The sequence below is a fragment of the Lynx canadensis genome, chromosome B2 (genome assembly GCF_007474595.2).
Source record: "Lynx canadensis isolate LIC74 chromosome B2, mLynCan4.pri.v2, whole genome shotgun sequence".
Classification (NCBI taxonomy): Eukaryota; Metazoa; Chordata; class Mammalia; order Carnivora; family Felidae; genus Lynx; species Lynx canadensis.
In genome coordinates, this window is record NC_044307.1 from 70,968,154 (window position 1) to 70,985,738 (window position 17,585).

At 36.2% G+C, this 17,585-nt stretch overlaps 1 pseudogene; it reads left to right on the forward strand.

The window, feature by feature from the left end:
• Nucleotides 1–1,346: 1,346 nt before the first annotated feature.
• LOC115514943 lies at nt 1,347–1,702 on the forward strand (annotated as a pseudogene).
• Nucleotides 1,703–17,585: the final 15,883 nt, after the last annotated feature.

Sequence of the window (17,585 nt, forward strand, 5' to 3'; positions counted from 1 at the left end):
ATTTCTTCTAAGTACATAAAAGCCATTCCACAGAGAGCTTTGTTCTTGTATTATGTATTACAGCAAATAAAAAAGAATTGTCATCTATATCTCTTACCTACAAATAATCACTTATCCTTAACTTTACCATTTATCTTAGACATGTGAATAATAATCTTTTCTAAACTTAATAGAACTAATCTGTGATCCTTTCTTAAAAAATAACTATAAAAGCTTGCATGAGTGTTTCCACCTGATATGTTTGCCTCAAATTCAATTTTTGTTTAACTGTTTAAATTTTTTTCATCATATAGATTTTGAGAAAGGAAATTTGGAATTTTAGCTATTACTGAAGGACCTTTTGCATCTTTGATTCTAAAATGAGGTAATTCTTTAAATGAAATATATGAATTATAAACTGATGGAAAATACACAGATAGCAATACAGAGGTGTCAATAAATACAAAGAAATAGCAAAGACTGTAAAAGTGAACCAAGGAAAAATATTTTGAAATCAAATAGCTATAAAATACAGGCATAGAATATAGAAACATAATTTGGATACTTATCTTAGTTCTCCACTCCATTGTGTCTCACAAATTTAGGGCAGGAAAACTCTCAAACCTAAGAATATAAAAAGAAGTCCTAAAAATTGCATTCACAATCTTTTAAAATATAAGTAGAAGAAATTGTACACAGTATAATGCATTTCAAAATAGAAATTATGATAGAGATAGCTAAAAATGCTAACCAGAGGAAAACAGAACTTCTCAAAATCAAAAGCTAATTCCTCAGTATCTAAGTTTATGTGCAGTAATGTAGCTTGCTAGGATTTTTCAAGTTACTTAAAAAGACATTTTTAAGGTGTTTTCACTTAAATTAGCTAATAATTTTAGTGAATTGACAATTTGGCAAATTAGCTAATAATTTATGTATTTTTATGTTAACCCCCAAACAACATCTTGTTGGAACATACCCAATTGTAACTCAGTCCTGGTATAATTGCCATCTTGCCTAACCAGTTACTTGTAAACTACCAAAGCCAATCCTGACAATTGAACATATATCAGAATATTTCCAGTTGTAAAAGCAGATGGATTTTAACAATTTAAACCTCCTTCTAATATGAATTTTAAAAAGTAAACAAATGTAGCCTATTGACTTCCAGATAAAGGTTCCTGAATAAAAACATGCATTATTTTTATTTCCTCCTAAAACTTGATTAAAACATCAGTGAAAGTCTCTTAAGCTGTTTGAGGAATATGGTGGCAGATCCAGCAGAGCTCTGGGCACCCTGATCCTATTTCTGACTCCCTGCTGTTTGCTTCTGCTGAGGAGCAAGTTGGTTAGGAAGCCATGCTGCAGCCATGGCTTTTAAAGACACTGGGAAGGCACCCACGGAACCAAAGGTGGCGATTCACCGAATTAGAATTACTCTAACTAGCCACAGTGTAAACCCTTTGGAGAAGGTATGTGCTGACTTGATCAGAGATGCAAGGGAAAAGAATCCCAAAGTGAAAGGACCTGTGATTCTGAGAATCACTACAAGAAAAACTGCTTGTGGTGAAGGTTCTAAGACTTGGGATCATTTTCACTGATTTGCAGTCCTTCTCACATTATTAAACAGATTACTTCCATCACTATTGAGCCAGGAGTTGAGGTTGAAGTCACCATTGCAGATGCAGAAAACATCCTTTTTAATAAATTGATTATCAGTTGTTAAAAAAATGTAATGAAAGTCTCTTAAGATATAAACCCATTAAAGCAGAAAGAGAGAAGAAAACAGCAACTATTTTAAAAGCTGGAAGGTAAGCAGAAAAATGGTAACTAAGAGCACATTGGGAAAGGTTAATCTTAAACCTATAGTATAAAAAGTTCAAGGTCGCCTGGGTAGCTCAGTCTGTTAAGCATCCAACTTCAGTTCAGGTCATGATCTCGCAGTTTGTGAGTTCAAGCCATGTAAGGGGCTCTGTGCTGACAGCTCAGAGCCTGGAACCTGCTTCAGATTCTGTGTCTCTGTCTCTCTCTACTCCTCCCCCATTCATGATCTGTCTTTCTCTCTATCTCTCTCAAAAATAAATAAGCATTAAAAAAAACAGTTGAAGATGCAATCTCTTGAACTCTTGATTTAAAATAAATACCTAAATACCTGAAGAATTGGCAGAATAATATTTTTGGAAATGGATTCAATGAGCACTAAAAGCATGAGAATTTGTTGAAAATTTACTCATACATTAAGACTCAGATCTCCCTCTTTGTTCCAAAGTCTGTAGGTTACTGTTTCTCTCTTACATTAGCAGAGAATTACAAGTATATTTTTGACAGCTTTATCGAGATATAATTCACATATCATAAAATGTACCCATTTAAAGTATAATTCAATGATTTGTAATATATTCATAGAGCTGTGCAATTGTCATCACAATTGACTTTTAATTACCCCAAAAAGAAACTCCATACCCATTAGCTATCACCCTCCAATCCCCTTCTTTCCAGCTCTAAGAAATTATTAATAAAATTAAATTTTAAATTAATTAAGATTAATCAGAATTTTATCACACACTCCATAACTTGCTCTAATTTTATATATGAGCTTTCAACCAAAGATTACCATTTTAAGAAGGCTTATAAAATCAAAGAAAAACCAACCCAATAGAAAAGTAGCAATTTGGATTAAAAGAAAAAATAACTACATAAGGAGAAAAAAACTTAAAAAAATAATAAACCTTAACTATCATTAATGTCCTGAGAGAAATAAGTTATTGCATCCAAGAGCCATCATAGGATGCTATAAAAAATAAAGAAAAAAAACACTCAGAGGACAAAAAGTAAAAGCTCTCAGGTTTTCAAAAAGAAGAGTAGACATGAAAAACTCAGTGCGCAGTTTGGAAGAAGGAATTGAAAAAATTTCCTACACGGTATGCCAAAAAGACAAGAAAATGGAAAATAGGAGAGTAAAGTAAAAAATATAGTAGAAGGCCTTCATTATACTCAATATCCAATTAAAGATGTTCCAGAAAGAAATAAAAGAAAAAAATAGAGTGAAAAAATCAAATAAATTATTTAAGAGATTTTCAAAGTACTTAAAGACCTGAGTGCCCACTTTGAGAGAGTCAAGAAAGTACCCAGTGAAAGTATAAAAATAGACTCAAAGGCATGCCATCATGAAATTTAATAATGCTGGAAACAAAGACATCCTTCAAGATTAAAAAAATTTAAAAAAGAGCAAGGACAGGCTTCTAGAGGCAATATGAAGGCAGTGAAAAGAGACTTAGTAAATTTTTTATAATCTCAAATCCCCTCACACAAAAAATGCTAAAAGTACAATTAAGGCACTTGAAGAAAATTAAAATGGCCAATGATATCTCCAATAAAACTAGGTAATAAGGAACGCTCCTGAGTACTCAGGTGAAGCCAAAATACCAGTAATAACATAGGTCTTCCAACTCCAACAGCTAGCCATACAGTGTTAGTGGTAAAAAGAAAATAAGTGGAAGGATGTGTAAGTAGTCACCAATAAATACTTAACCCCATAAGGAGAGGACCACAGACTGAATGTAACCCTATGTGAGTAAATTTGAGGACAACTAATAAATTTTAAAGAAGTCCCTCTAGGCTTCAAATAAGAGGTTAGTGCACAAAGATTCCAGGACACCAACTAATGGAGAAACAAGAAATTCAAATAATGTAGAAGAGATCAAATCACTAGTGGAATACAAAAATGTCTAATAAACCTTCCCCTGTAGAAGGAAAGGTCCACTCTGAAGTAAAACTACAGAAACAGAAATCACATTGGGAAGGGGGAGAACACTGGGGATCCCAGGGAGAGATAAAGCTCAGATACTCTGTGGCAGAAGAAATCAGTAGGGCATAAAGTACTGTAATAGCAATGAAGAATGTTAACGATGAGATCACCACAAAAAGCAAGGCTAGTAGAGCTCTAGACAGTACAGAAATAGAGGCAGGAAACCTACCTGAATCATGTTGGGCCAGCCCTGAAAGATGTGTAAGTGGCTAAAACATGTAGACAGATGATAGGCAGACAGATGATAGATAGATAGATAGATAGATAGATAGATAGATAGATAGAAAATAGATAGATGATAGATAGATAGATAGATAGATAGATGATAGATAGATGATAGATATAGAGATTAGATAGATAGCAAAGCTCTTGAGCTTTGGGGCAAGAGCTACCATAGCCCAGCCATACTCCCATATAGAAACATCCTACTAATAATCCAGGAAATGCTATTGCATTCAAACATATGAAACAAGATTATAATCAAATAAGATTATCAAAGCTCTGAAAGAAGAGTGTAAGTCAAAATTAGAACATCTCAGCTAAAATGACTAGACAAACATATATATTTTTTAAAAGGTTAACAGAAGTCACGGACAAATAAAAAGAAAGTGAAAAAAAATTAAAGACAAAATGTGAAGAAATACAAGAATATATAAATTCAAAGCAAAGTAGGAGAAATAGAGGAAAGAAGAGGGAAAAAGGGACTATAATGAAACAGAAATAAAGATACAAAGGATTTTCAAGTGAAAGATATAAAAGACATTCAAAGAAAACTTAGGTGTAGTTGAAATACCTAAAGAAGGAAAACATAACAATTGAAAAAAATAAAAATTTAAAGCGCAATACAAAGCATTTTTTCTTCTGAAAAACAACAACATTGTTTCTACATATTGAATTGGGCACACTGAGTACTTGGAAAGTAAACCCAAGAGTAGTCAACACTCATATCTAGTAAAGTTACTTTGTACTTTAAAGATATGGAGTAAAACATTCAGACAGAAACACTAAGTGACCAATAAGGGGAAAATATGTTAGATTGGTCCCATATTTTTCAACAACATTTTATAACCTCAGAAAATAGAGCATATCTACAAATTGTACTCAATCTCACACTTTCCCTCTCCTCAAATACTTCCCTTATGCCCAGAGTTCAAGATAGGTGATCAGCAAAATCTTCACTATCATTAACTTTCTGAAAGTCCCCTCTACCTTTATGCTCCAGTGGAAATCTGACTAGTCTCTGATACTACTGTTTTTCTTTAGTCCCTCTTAAGGGGAGCCTATTTTCTCTCCTTGTCCTTTATGATATAGAAATGGGTGTCCTCCTTTGCCTCGTTGATACTTCCAGACCATTAAATTTCTTTCCTACTAAACCTCCAGGCTCCTTTGAAGCTCATTCCATCAGTCTATACCATCATGTAGTGGGCTAAATACTGGTCCCCCAAAATATCCAGGTCTTAATTCCTAGAACCTGTGAATGTTATCTTATATGGCAAAGATTTGATTAAGTTAAAAGTCTTGATATGGGGAGAGTATCCTGGATTATCCAGGTCAAGTACATCCTAAATATAATAAATGGCCTTATAAGAGGAAGGCAGAGAGATATTTGACAAAAGAAGAGGAGAGGGTTGGTAGGACCATAGAAGCAGAGAGTTGAGTGATGTGCTTTAAAGATGGAAAAGGAAACAAGCCAAGGAATGAAGGAAGCCACAGAAAGCCTAAAAGACTAGGAAATAGATCTTTTTGTTCAACGCCTCCAAAAGGAACCAGCCTTGTTGACACCTTGACATTAGCCCAGTGTAAGTGATTTTAGAATTCTGACTTCCAGAACTGCAATTTTGTGCTAATTCTTTACAGAAGGATTATGAAACTAATATACCCCATTTAGATGCAGATATCTACAGATGTCTAGGCCATTCAATCTCACCTCATTCCTTGAAGATTACAGTACCTGCTTACCCCTTACACTAATATCTTACCCCCTAAACTATTTTAGCAAATAACTCATCATTCCCTGTCATTACCAAGAACAGGACTTCTCACCATCTATAATCTCAATTTCTAGGACCTTATTGACCAAACACTACCTTCTGTCTTTCCATCTCATTCCTTGCACCCTCCTCAACAATCTTTTGATCGCCATAACTTTCAATTAATTTACTTTATCATTTTTTCACTTCTCTTGCTTGTCTCATGTTTTCTATTTCTCCTGAGGTTTCAAGATCATTGATCATAATCACATACACTCTCAATACCCTTGCCATATTCTCTCTCTACCATATCCTCTTGGTAAAATTCCTAACCCAGTTAAGTCAATCTCTGACCAGTCTACAGTCTGGCATATGAGCAGCTGGAGAATGAATGAATGAATGAATGAATGAATGAATCTGGAGAATAGACGCTTTGCTGACTGTTCTCAATTAAATGTATGCCCACTATCCTCAAGTGGGCCTTTAAGGTTGGTTGGAATTCTACTTACATTTTACTTTAATCACTCATTTTCCTACAGGTATATTTCAACACACTAAAATGAGAATCCTCTCAGGACAGAAGATTTGTCTATTTTTCTTACCAATGTATGCACAGAAATTAAAATAGTGCCTGGTACACAATAGGCATACTTATAAGTTGTTGAATTAATAAATTAATTTTATATCTCTTTTCTTTATACTTAAATTCCAACAGTTATTCTACCTTCCTAATTTTCAGGTTGTGATTTTGCTTATTTTACCAAGAAAATCAAAGCACTCAGAAAAGAAGACCAACACCAATATAATTATATTAATTTTTACAAATCATTTTTTTACAAAATTGCAAGGACAATGTAATAGGGAAAGGAATCTCTTAAACACATGGTGCTGGAAAAATTGAACATGTATATGGAAAGAAAAGAAAAGGGGGGGAAGGAAAAAGAAAGAAAGAAAGAAAGAACGAAAGAAAGAGAAAGAAAAGGAAAAGAAAAAAGAAATTCTACTTATACCTCACACCTAAAGAAATTAACACAAAATAAATCATATATCTAATGAAAACATGAGACAAAACACTTACAGAAGAAAATATAGGAGAAAAGTGTTTTGATATTGGACTAGGCAAAGATTTCTTAGGTATAGCACCAAAAAAAAATCCATGAAAAAAAATGAATGAATAAATTGGACTTTATCAAAATTTAAAACCTTTGCTTTGTGAAAATTCTGTTAGAAGAAGGAAAAGACAAGCCACAGACTAGAGAAAATATTCTCAAATCATATTTCTAACAAAGGACTTGAATCTAAAATATATAAAGAAATGTTTAAAACTCAACAATAAGAAGACATTTTTTAAATGAGCAAAAAAAGTTAAACAGACACTTCACCAGAGAAGACATACAGATGGCAACTAAACATTTTAAAATATGTTTATCATCATCAAATATTATCAAAATACAAATTAAAACACAATGAGAAATCCCTGCAAACCTTTTAGAATGACTAAATTTTGGACAATATTGAGTGCTGTGGGGATATGGAGTAGCTGAATTGCTCTTACATTTTGATTTTACCTTGGAAAACAATGTGGCAGTTTCTTTCTTCCTTCCTTCCTTCCTTCCTTCCTTCCTTCCTTCCTTCCTTTCTTTTTTAAGAGATAGAAATTTATTGAATACACTGCAAGGGAAAGGTGGGCAGGACAGCGAAGGAGAGACTATCTGCCATGAGGTGGTGATGAGGGGCCATACTCACTGGGCAGAGTGAAGGAGTATGGGGAGGTATGGAATTTTCCTTTTTTTTTTTTTTTTTTTTTTGAGAGAAAGAGTGAAAGAAAGAGAGAGAGCAAGCATGTGCATATGGGGAAGGGGTAGAGGAAGAGGGGGAAAAGAACCTTAAGCAGGCTCCATGCTTAACGCAGAGCCTGATTTGGGGCTCAATCCCATGACCCTGAAATCACAACCTGGGCTGAAATCAAAAGTCAGACATAACCAACTGAGCAACTCAGATACCCAGGTGCACCTGGCAGTTTCTTAATAAATTAAATATACACCTAGCAGAAGGCTCAGTAATCCCATGCCTAGATATTTATCCAAAAGAAATGAAAACTTGTGAACACACAAAAATCTGCATATAGCTGTTTATAGCAACTCTGTTTACAACAATCTAGATATACTTCAGCCAGTGAAAGAATAAACAAACAGTAGTACATTGGTATAATGAAACACTAGTCAGCAATGAAAAGCAACAATATATTGATAACATGGTACAGCATGGATGAATCTCCCATGCACTTTTCTAAGTGTAAAGAGTTGGACCAAAAAAACTACAAACCAGGATTCCATTTTTATGACATCTTGGAAAAGACAATACTATAGGAATGGAGAACAGATCAGTGGCAACCAGGGATCATAGGGGGGCTGGAGAGGTAACTAGAAAGGAGTGGTACAACAGAATTTTTGAGTGCATCAGGATGGTCATGACAGATGTAAAACCTATTCATTTGTTAAAGACTTAGAACTGTGTATCAGAGGAATGAACTTTAGTGTATGTGAATTTAAAAATAAAATGAAAAAAAATATTACTTCACATCTCCATCACCGAATCCAATTACTTATCCACACTTATATCCATATTAATACTCTTCCCTGTCTGATACTAAAATGGATAATCCCTTTTTTCCTGTTTTACTTGTTGAGTAGAGACAACTCATCTCAACTTCTCTTGCCCTTAGGCTGAGATATATAGCATTGGCTCCCCTGGTTCTCAGAACTTCAGACTTGAACTGAATTATACCACTGGCTTTCCTCGTTCTCTAGCTTATAGACACAAGATTGTGGGATTTCTCAGTCTCCGTGATGACAGTAAAAAATGACTAAATTTTAGAAAATAGGGTGCAAAGGAGAGACATCAAAAACATGCCCAAACAGGCATCCCAAACTTATATGCCACTCAATTATAACAACAATTTGGCATTCATCCATGGACAAAAGTGTCTTTGTGGGAGCTGTGGGATCCAGCACCATATACCAAGGGACTCAGGAAGAGTCTAACTAACCCAGACATTGGGTAATAAGCAAACAGATCTCATTCCAGGCTGTGGACCCTGAAGAAACCTGTAAACAAGCTCTGTCCCCTACCAGCCATGATCTGAGAGCCCCTTGGAGAACACTGTCTTAGACAAACACCCATCAATGAGAGGGTCTTTGTGAAAATTCAAGAACCAGGGAAGAAGTTCCAGCACACATTATGTGTGTGCGTGTGTGTGTGTGTGTGTGTGTGCGCGCGCTCATATATATATGAGTTTGGTGATACATTGGAGAGGATAAGAGGAACAGTTTGGTTTTACCGACATCACCCCTCCCCCAAGGCAGAAGAGCTCAGTGACAAGAGAGACCTTCTTGGTTTCTGATTTCACCTGCAGGGTAAAGTGAAAGTATGTGAATGAGCATCTGGCTTCCTGAGCTGTGAAGGATGCTGCCAAGGAGGCCCATTTTCTCTCACTGGATCCAAAGTACTAAGTCGTGAGCTGGACAATTAAGGGGCAGGTAGAGGCTGGGAGAGTGACAGATAGGACTCTCAGAGGGCATTAAAGGGAACCAGATCCTACCAACTATATCCATGGACTCCATTAAGAAGCTTGCCCACAAGTCACTGGGGATGCCTTACGCACAGATCCCAACTGGCCAATGGGCACTCCCAGCATTCTACATGCCTCACCAACACACCCTTCCACCCTGTGGCTGGCTCCCTGTACATGTTCCCAATGTGACAAGAGTGAGCATTGGCTAGTGCACAAGAAAAAAAGCTGGCCTAAATCTGTAGGCTAGGGAGAATACACACTTGAGCTTTGATACCATGCTTGGGAAAGCCAAAGGAAGGCTGTTAGCATTCAGTCTGGTGCGTTGCATGACTGAGAGAAGGCAAACAAACTCAAGAATTCTTTTACAGCAGTACTGTTTTCAGAACTTGTCTTATCCAACCTATGAGCACTATTTCACACAGTTTATCACTATCCCTTCAAATACTCTCTTTAATTTGCTTCTAGGACAAATGGCTCTCTTTTCCTACTAGTTACTTATTCCCAGTTACTTCCTGGTTATTTAATCCCTTGTTACTTATTCCTAGTTTACTGGCTTGTCCATTTATTCATTATTCAACAAATATTTGTGTACCTTCCCTGAATACCAGACACCATTCTAGATGCTGAAAATACAACAATAAACAAAACAAACAAAAATAAATGATTTTAGGGAGCTTACATTCTAATGACATAACTGACAGGGAAAGAATTCAAAATGATTTCATGCTAAACCAAGTAGATAGTTTAAGGACTTCATCCATGGTTTGATTCCTTACTTCTTCAGTATCTGCTCAAATATCTCTTGATCACATCATCACAGAAGGCATCTCTGATATGGGTATTTGACATTGCACAATGGTGTCCCACCTCATTCCCCCCTTCCCAATTAATTTTTCTCTCAAAGGGCTTATCATCATCTGATAAACAATACATTTTATTTATTTATATCCTATCTCTTCTCATTGGAATATAAGCATGAGGAGGCCAAGACCCATATCTCTTATTCATTCCTCTCCCCAGAATACAGCACAGAGTAGAAGGACATAAATTATCCAGTGAATTTGTAATCCCAAGGGACAGCCAATATCACATTCATTTTATCAATGAGAAAACCTGAGGCTCTGGGAATTTATACAACTGATCAAAGTCACACAGTATGCATTGGAAAAACCCAGAAGCCTAGTAAAGAAAGTTTCCTCCCTTTTTCCAATTTGGCTTGGGCCAGTTCTGCAAAATTGTCATTGCTAAACAGAAGAGAAAATATCATGTGAATAACTGCCTTTATGTTTCTTTTTTAATATAAAAAAATCAGAAGATATTGAAAGAGCTGAAAATATTTTCAAATATTAACAGCCTTTGACCCATTCAGTGTTTATGTTGAGTGTCTAAAATGAAATTCATACAAAGGAAGAGCTGTGCATGCCAACTTGTCTCACTTTTTTCCCTTCCCTTTCTCCACAGGCCTTGTAGCTTGAGTCACTTCATTGGAAGAGTACAAATGTTTCACCAACCTGTTTGGTATGGATAATGAATAAGCAACCCATGTGAGATATTCAGAGGTTGAAATTGGGAGGAAATTACTTTGGAAGGGAGATGAGTCCAAGGACTACATCAGCAAACTGTGAGAATGCATAGAGATAGGAGTAATGTTGAAAATACAAGCCAACATTCATGCCTGAAAACTGCCCTGGAAATAAGTGCTATTATTATCCCACTGAGATGTTGTGCTGAAAAACACAGACCAATACTTAGAGCTAAAATTGTAAAAATGTCTAGATTGTATCAATAAGACCACTTTCATAGTTTTGATTCTATACCATTATTTTTGTTAGAAGTTTAGGTCTCAAATTTATCCAAAAGTACTTTTAATTCCCCAACATTTGCTCCTTCATTTCAGTTTAACTATGGGGACTGATGGGACCGTCCCAGCCCTCTCACTGTGCCAGCCCACACTGGCCTGTCTCAGCTGGATAAATCCCCTTGGATAGTGAAGGGCTAGAGAAACAATAGGAACATGTTAGATATCGTTTAGTCCTACTATGGCATAGGCTCTGAATCTTTCCCACACACAAAAAAAAATGTTTATACACCTGAAGAAAATAACTAGTGAACTCTAAGACTAAGCCATCAAGCTAGAGAAAGAGTAGAAGAAATAAATATAGCCTCATTAGTGGCTGAAGCATAAGCTCTGTGACTGATCTAACTTCCAGAGAGCTCTGGATAACCAGCCTGGTCCTATTCTGCCACTTTTAGGTTTAGGAGCTTACCTGGACCAGGATTACTCAGCTTGGGGAGGACAAGGGTGATAAATGAGAGATGTGTTCATACGTGAGTGTTCTGCTTTCTGTTTTACTTAGCAGTCACCTTGTATGATCCTGAGGTCTGTGAGATAAAAATACTTAGCTCAGATGAGGTGGTCCTCTCAACACACAGCCAGACTACATTAGGCATAGTCTACAGACATGCCCCCGCTTCATATGTATATGTATAATGCTAACTTGGGGAGTGGGTTCTGCAGTTGTGCTTCCTGAGGTTCCAACGGGTTCCTGCTGACTCAGACATTGACATCCACAAATGTCTACCCTGCTATTTATGGAAGCTAACACCTCCATAAATGTCCTGAGGACTCTTGCTGACTGCACCAGCTTCCCTCTGTATTATTGGGAAAAGGAAATCTAATTTGATTCACCCAACTGGTGTGTTTGTCTTTCTGCCAGTGCAAATCTGCTGTGGCAACCAACAGTTGTCAATACAAAGTTTGTGGTTGGATTTCAGCATTTTGCATTGGGGCTTCAGCTCACAGGAAAAGAAAAGCCCTGGGGCGCCTGGGTGGCTCAGTTGGTTAAGCGTTTGACTTCGGCTCACATCCTGATCTCACAGCTTGTGATTTCAAGCCCCACGTCAGGCTCTGTGCTGACAGCTCGGAGCCTGGAGCCTGCTTCAGATTCTGTGTCTCCCTCTCTCTCTCTGCCCCTCCTCCGCTCACACTCTGTCTCTCTCTCTCAAAAAATAAACATTAAAAAAAATTTTTTTAAAGAAGAAAAGCCCTGTTTTAATATCTTCTACACAAACACACATATTCAATAAAAGATAACTTTATACATACATACATGTATGTATATATGAAATACATACATATTTTATATGCACATATGTAATCATATACCATAATACATTCAAAGAGGTTTCTAATTGCTTTTTGAGTGGGAATGGAATTATAGAAGGAAAGAATTATAGGCTTGAGTAGTTTATCAAAGATTTTTTCCTATGTAAATATATATGGTTTGAAGGAATTTAACCTAACCTTTATAATAAAAATATTTTGCCAAACATTTTAGTTCTAGGTTTTCATATTTTTAAACTATCTAGGAAGGCAATAAACAACAAATGTGCCACTGAAGGCAGCAGGTTGGGTGATGCCCTAACACTGTCTCTTAGAAATTTTATATGAAATTGAGGCAAGAGCTGACTCCTCAAACCACTGATTTCAGATGTAAGCTTTCTTTACTCCACATCTCACAAAATATTCAAGCTAGTTTTGCCAGAAAAAAAACAGAAATCTAAACATGTGTATGAAAAAAAGAAAGATAAAATTCTTAGAAAACATATTGTAGTCTCACACCAAGCCCTAAGATGCACAAAGCTATTTAAGATAATTGACTTCAAGAATTAATCAACAAATGGGAGTTTGAGTGATAAAAGATGATTGTTTGCAATGAAAGGAATTCTCTTATCCATGAATGCAGTCAAACAACACCGATCTTTGTCATTCACCCAGCTCTAGGTCATAGATGTGTCCCAGGATAAAACTCCCTCAGCATAGGTGCAGCCTACAAACCATGGTGAAAGAGAAATGAAATCACCAATCCTGCACAGTAAGCCTGAAAAGAAAAGCCAGTTTCTCCCTGTTTTGTTCCCAGGAAGCATGGGACACCACAGGAACAGAAAGAAAGACAGGACAACTGTCAAGTTTATACAGGCACATTTGTGGCACCTTATGGCCACTGTTCCAACCAGAACAGCCACTTACACTACATTCCTTATGTATAAGGCATTCCTTCAGGCTCTACACTCCATACTTTGCGTTGCATTTCTACTTTCTGAAGGTGTCTCCCCTTTCTATCCAGTGCCTTCACATCTGGAATCATCTCATCTGTACGACCACATCACAAGAAGTGTCTGATGGAGACTTTGGATGGTCTCAGTTCCTTCTTTAGGAGAGGCTCCCTCCACATCACTACCATAATTCCCTGCACTGCAGCCTGAAAGGAAGTGATACATCATTACACATCCAATCAACTTCCCCAAGTCCGATCTGAGAAGTGGGATCTGATGAGTTATTGCATTTGAAGATCTCCACTTTAATTTTCCTTTAAATACAATGTTTTTCTCAAAAGAAAAAAAAGATTATGAGAAGAGTAGGTGGTATTTAAGAAAGCTTAATATTCTAACAGTATATTTCAAACATCAATGCTTGTTCTTACTACCCACTATTTGCATCTTTGTGTTCATCTTTGTCTTTCACAGTGTGTGTGTGGCTGTATGGGTGCATACACACTCTTGTTCTTTCCTATATTTTCATTCTCCTTGTCCCTTTCTCTTTTACCCATGACCTGCTGAGCACTGTAGTCAGCTAATTCCAGGGTTAAGGTTCATTTTCCATACTCACAAAGACTACGCTTCCTGACATCTAGTAACACACCACTTCCTAGGGATGAGATAAGAAACCCAATACTCCTGAATTGAATGAATCTTACATAGGCCAGCATCTTTATTAAAGGAATCATCCTCTTCATCTGGGGGGGCGGTCTTACAGAAAAGTATTTAAAAATTTAGAAGCAAATTAGAATCTTAGAAATAAAATTATTCTCAAACATCCATTAAATTATCAAAGAAGAAACTAGTCATCTTGCCAGATATATCAAGTAATATTTTTAGTCACTAACGGAACTAAAGATTATTTGTTAAAAGAATTATGGTTTATAAATGTCATTATTATAATATACTATTTTAAAAGTCAACTAATTACTCCAAAAGGATGGCAAAGTCTAGACAGTATAGCAGCAGCATGTTCTCTCTTTTTTTTTAGCAGCATGTTTTCTTAAATAAAACAAAGACTATTAGTTTTGACACTCTTTCTGCTAGAGTACTAGTTAATGCAGCCTTTGTATAACAGTGAAGATACACTACCAAAAATATACATATATGTATGGTGTGTGTGTGTGTGTGTGTGTCTGTATGTGTGTGTGTGTAGTTATTGTTGACTGTTTGAATTGTACTAATAAAAACACTACTGAAAATAGCCTGCTTTTGGCTTGACTTATATTAGAAAAAGTGATATACACGAATCCCCTGTCCTTCTTTCTATGTAAATGTATACATATACAAATATACATTTTTATGTTGTTTTTTTTTTCCCTCTTAAATCTTTATAAAGCCTTTCCTTCTATGTGCCAGGTACTTGCATATACAATAATCCCAATGAAATCCTATGAAGCAGGCTTTATCATTCCTATTTTAATTGATGAGAATGATGAAACTTGGAATATGTAGAAAATTTGCCAAAGGTCTCACATCTAGTGAGTGGCAGAATGGGGCCCCAAATTCATGTCTTCTGAATCCAAATCCTTATTTTTTTCCACCATGTATGTTATCTAATCATATACACGTAGGTATTTTATTTTGTGAAATGAAAAAGGAAGAGAAAATGGTCTCTGGAAAATCCAAACATAGGGGTCTTTCCTTTCTCCTTCTGTGTCCTTAACTCCCCTTTTCTGGCTATATCATCTTGACACTGCAGAATATTAACAATGTCCAGGAAAATTCAGGGAAGTAGAAGGTGAGAAATGAGGATTCTCTGATATTATTAAATACATTCACGATTACTCCATTTGACTGGCAGATACAAAGAGGCTTCTCTGTGACATCCATCACACTGCCTATGACTGCCCCATGCTTGGTCTCAATGACAAATGCTTGAAGTTAATCATCTGTTTGCCTCTCCCTTTCCTTTGAAGACATTGATCAAGCTGTGTTGGCAGAGCCATGGTGAAATATCAGGCTCTGGGAAATGCTGACCTGGCTTTGAATCTACCATTATTTGAGCATAAGTCTTGAGGGACATCTGTCATTTTTCTCTGGCATTAACTGTCTTCTTCAGTTTGAGGCCATATGTGTTTTAGTCAAAGTGGTAGATTCTATGAATGTGTATCATGAAGTTCATGACTGGCATTGTGCTATTATTGTTGTATGCTAACAATAATATCATTTAAATAACCAAAGGTCACAGAACCATAACATTGTAGGACTTTGGAGATAGAAGTTTATTCATGCTCTGTTACCTAAACAATGAAACAGAACTCTTTTAAACTTCTTAATATGTTATAACATCTTCCACTAAATAGAAAGAATCACAAAGATTATTCCACATATAATAGTTTGAGTTTCAAATACTTTTTAAAGTAATATTTTTCTGGGGCGCCTGGGTGGCGCAGTCGGTTAAGCGTCCGACTTCAGCCAGGTCATGATCTCGCGGTCCGTGAGTTCGAGCCCCGCGTCAGGCTCTGGGCTGATGGCTCAGAGCCTGGAGCCTGCTTCCGATTCTGTGTCTCCCTCTCTCTCTGCCCCTCCCCCATTCATGCTCTGTCTCTCTCTGTCCCAAAAATAAATAAACGTTGAAAAAAAAAATTTAAAGTAATATTTTTCTAAACTCTTAATAGTTGTTGGTATACTAAATAGTTGTTAATAAAATAACTATTTTCTCTCTTTTATAGGAGCAAGTACATGGAGAACTGAGTCCCATGCCATTAAGCCAAAACATTTAGAATGTAGAAAAATTTACAGTGGACTCATGAAAAAGAGAGAGCTTTAATAAATTATATACACTAAAAAGAAAAATGCCAGAAGTCACCTGGATGCTAGTTCTGTGTAGACTCTCCTCAACTCTCAAATGTTCAACTCTAATTTGTTTCAAGTAAAATCTTAAAATGTGAAAATCCTATTAGAAATACTACTTAGGAAATAAAAATATTGCTTAGGGTCAAAGAGTAGATTGAAAAAGGCAGTTACCCATAAAACGGCAGAGTTATTATACTTACATACTCAGGAGAGTCCCAGATGCTAGAACTTTAGGGCAGTTAGGAAGAAAGGAAAGAAAATGTCCTTGCTTTTATATTTGGGGTACAGAGCCATTCTTAGTAAAGTAATAAAATAATAATAATAATGTTAAATTAATTAATCATAAAACATAGCCGGTAAGTAGTATTTCTCCCAGTGATCTTCTTCATGTATCTCTCTAACCACTTTCCCGTTGTTCAGTGCCATCGTGTTCCTCTCACACAAGTCAGCTCCCAAACTATTTAATGATGACAACTTAAGTAATAATCTGGTTCTAAATAAACATTAAATTTTGTGAATAAAGAACTTGTAGCTGCTTGTCAATCCAGCAAAATGTAACTTATTCTAACCACTACTTTGAGGCTATATTTCTCCTAAGTGCAATGAGAAGACTCATTCATTATACAATAGCTAAAAGTTCAGATACTGTCATCTTCTCTAAATATGTATTTAACATTTCTATGACTTAGGTTTAGAGGAATAGATGAAATAAAATGTTGACATGTGTCTTACCACTTAATCATTCTGGGGCACCTGGGTGGCTCAGTCAGTTAATCATCTGACTCTTGATTTCAGCTCAGGTCATAATCTCACAGTTCCTGCGATGGAGCCCCACAACAGGCTCTAAACTGACAGTGTGGAGCCTACTTGGGATTCTCTCTCCCTCTTTCTCTTCCCCCTCCCCTGCTCATGCTCTTTCTCAAAATAAAAAACATAAACATTAAAAATAGTTCTAAAATTATTTCCTATCATAATTATAATGAACTTTATTTTTTTTATTTTTTAATTTTATTCTTGAGAGAGAGAGAGAGAGAGAGAGAGAGAGAGCATGAGTGGGGAGGGGCAGAGCAAGAGAGGGATACATAATTTGAAGCAGAAGCAGGATCCAGACTCTGAGCTGCTAGCACAGAGCCTGATGCAGGGCTCAAACTCACGAGCCATGAGATCATGACCTGAGCCGAAGTCAGACGCTTAACCAACTGAGCCTCCCGGACACCCCATTATAATGAACTCTAAAGGACATTACTGAAGAGTCTTAAGTCAAGTAGTGACAACATCCAGTGATATTTTTTAAAAAAACTGTATAAAGAATTAAACAATGGTCACATAACAATGTGCTATTAAATTTCATTTAGAAGAA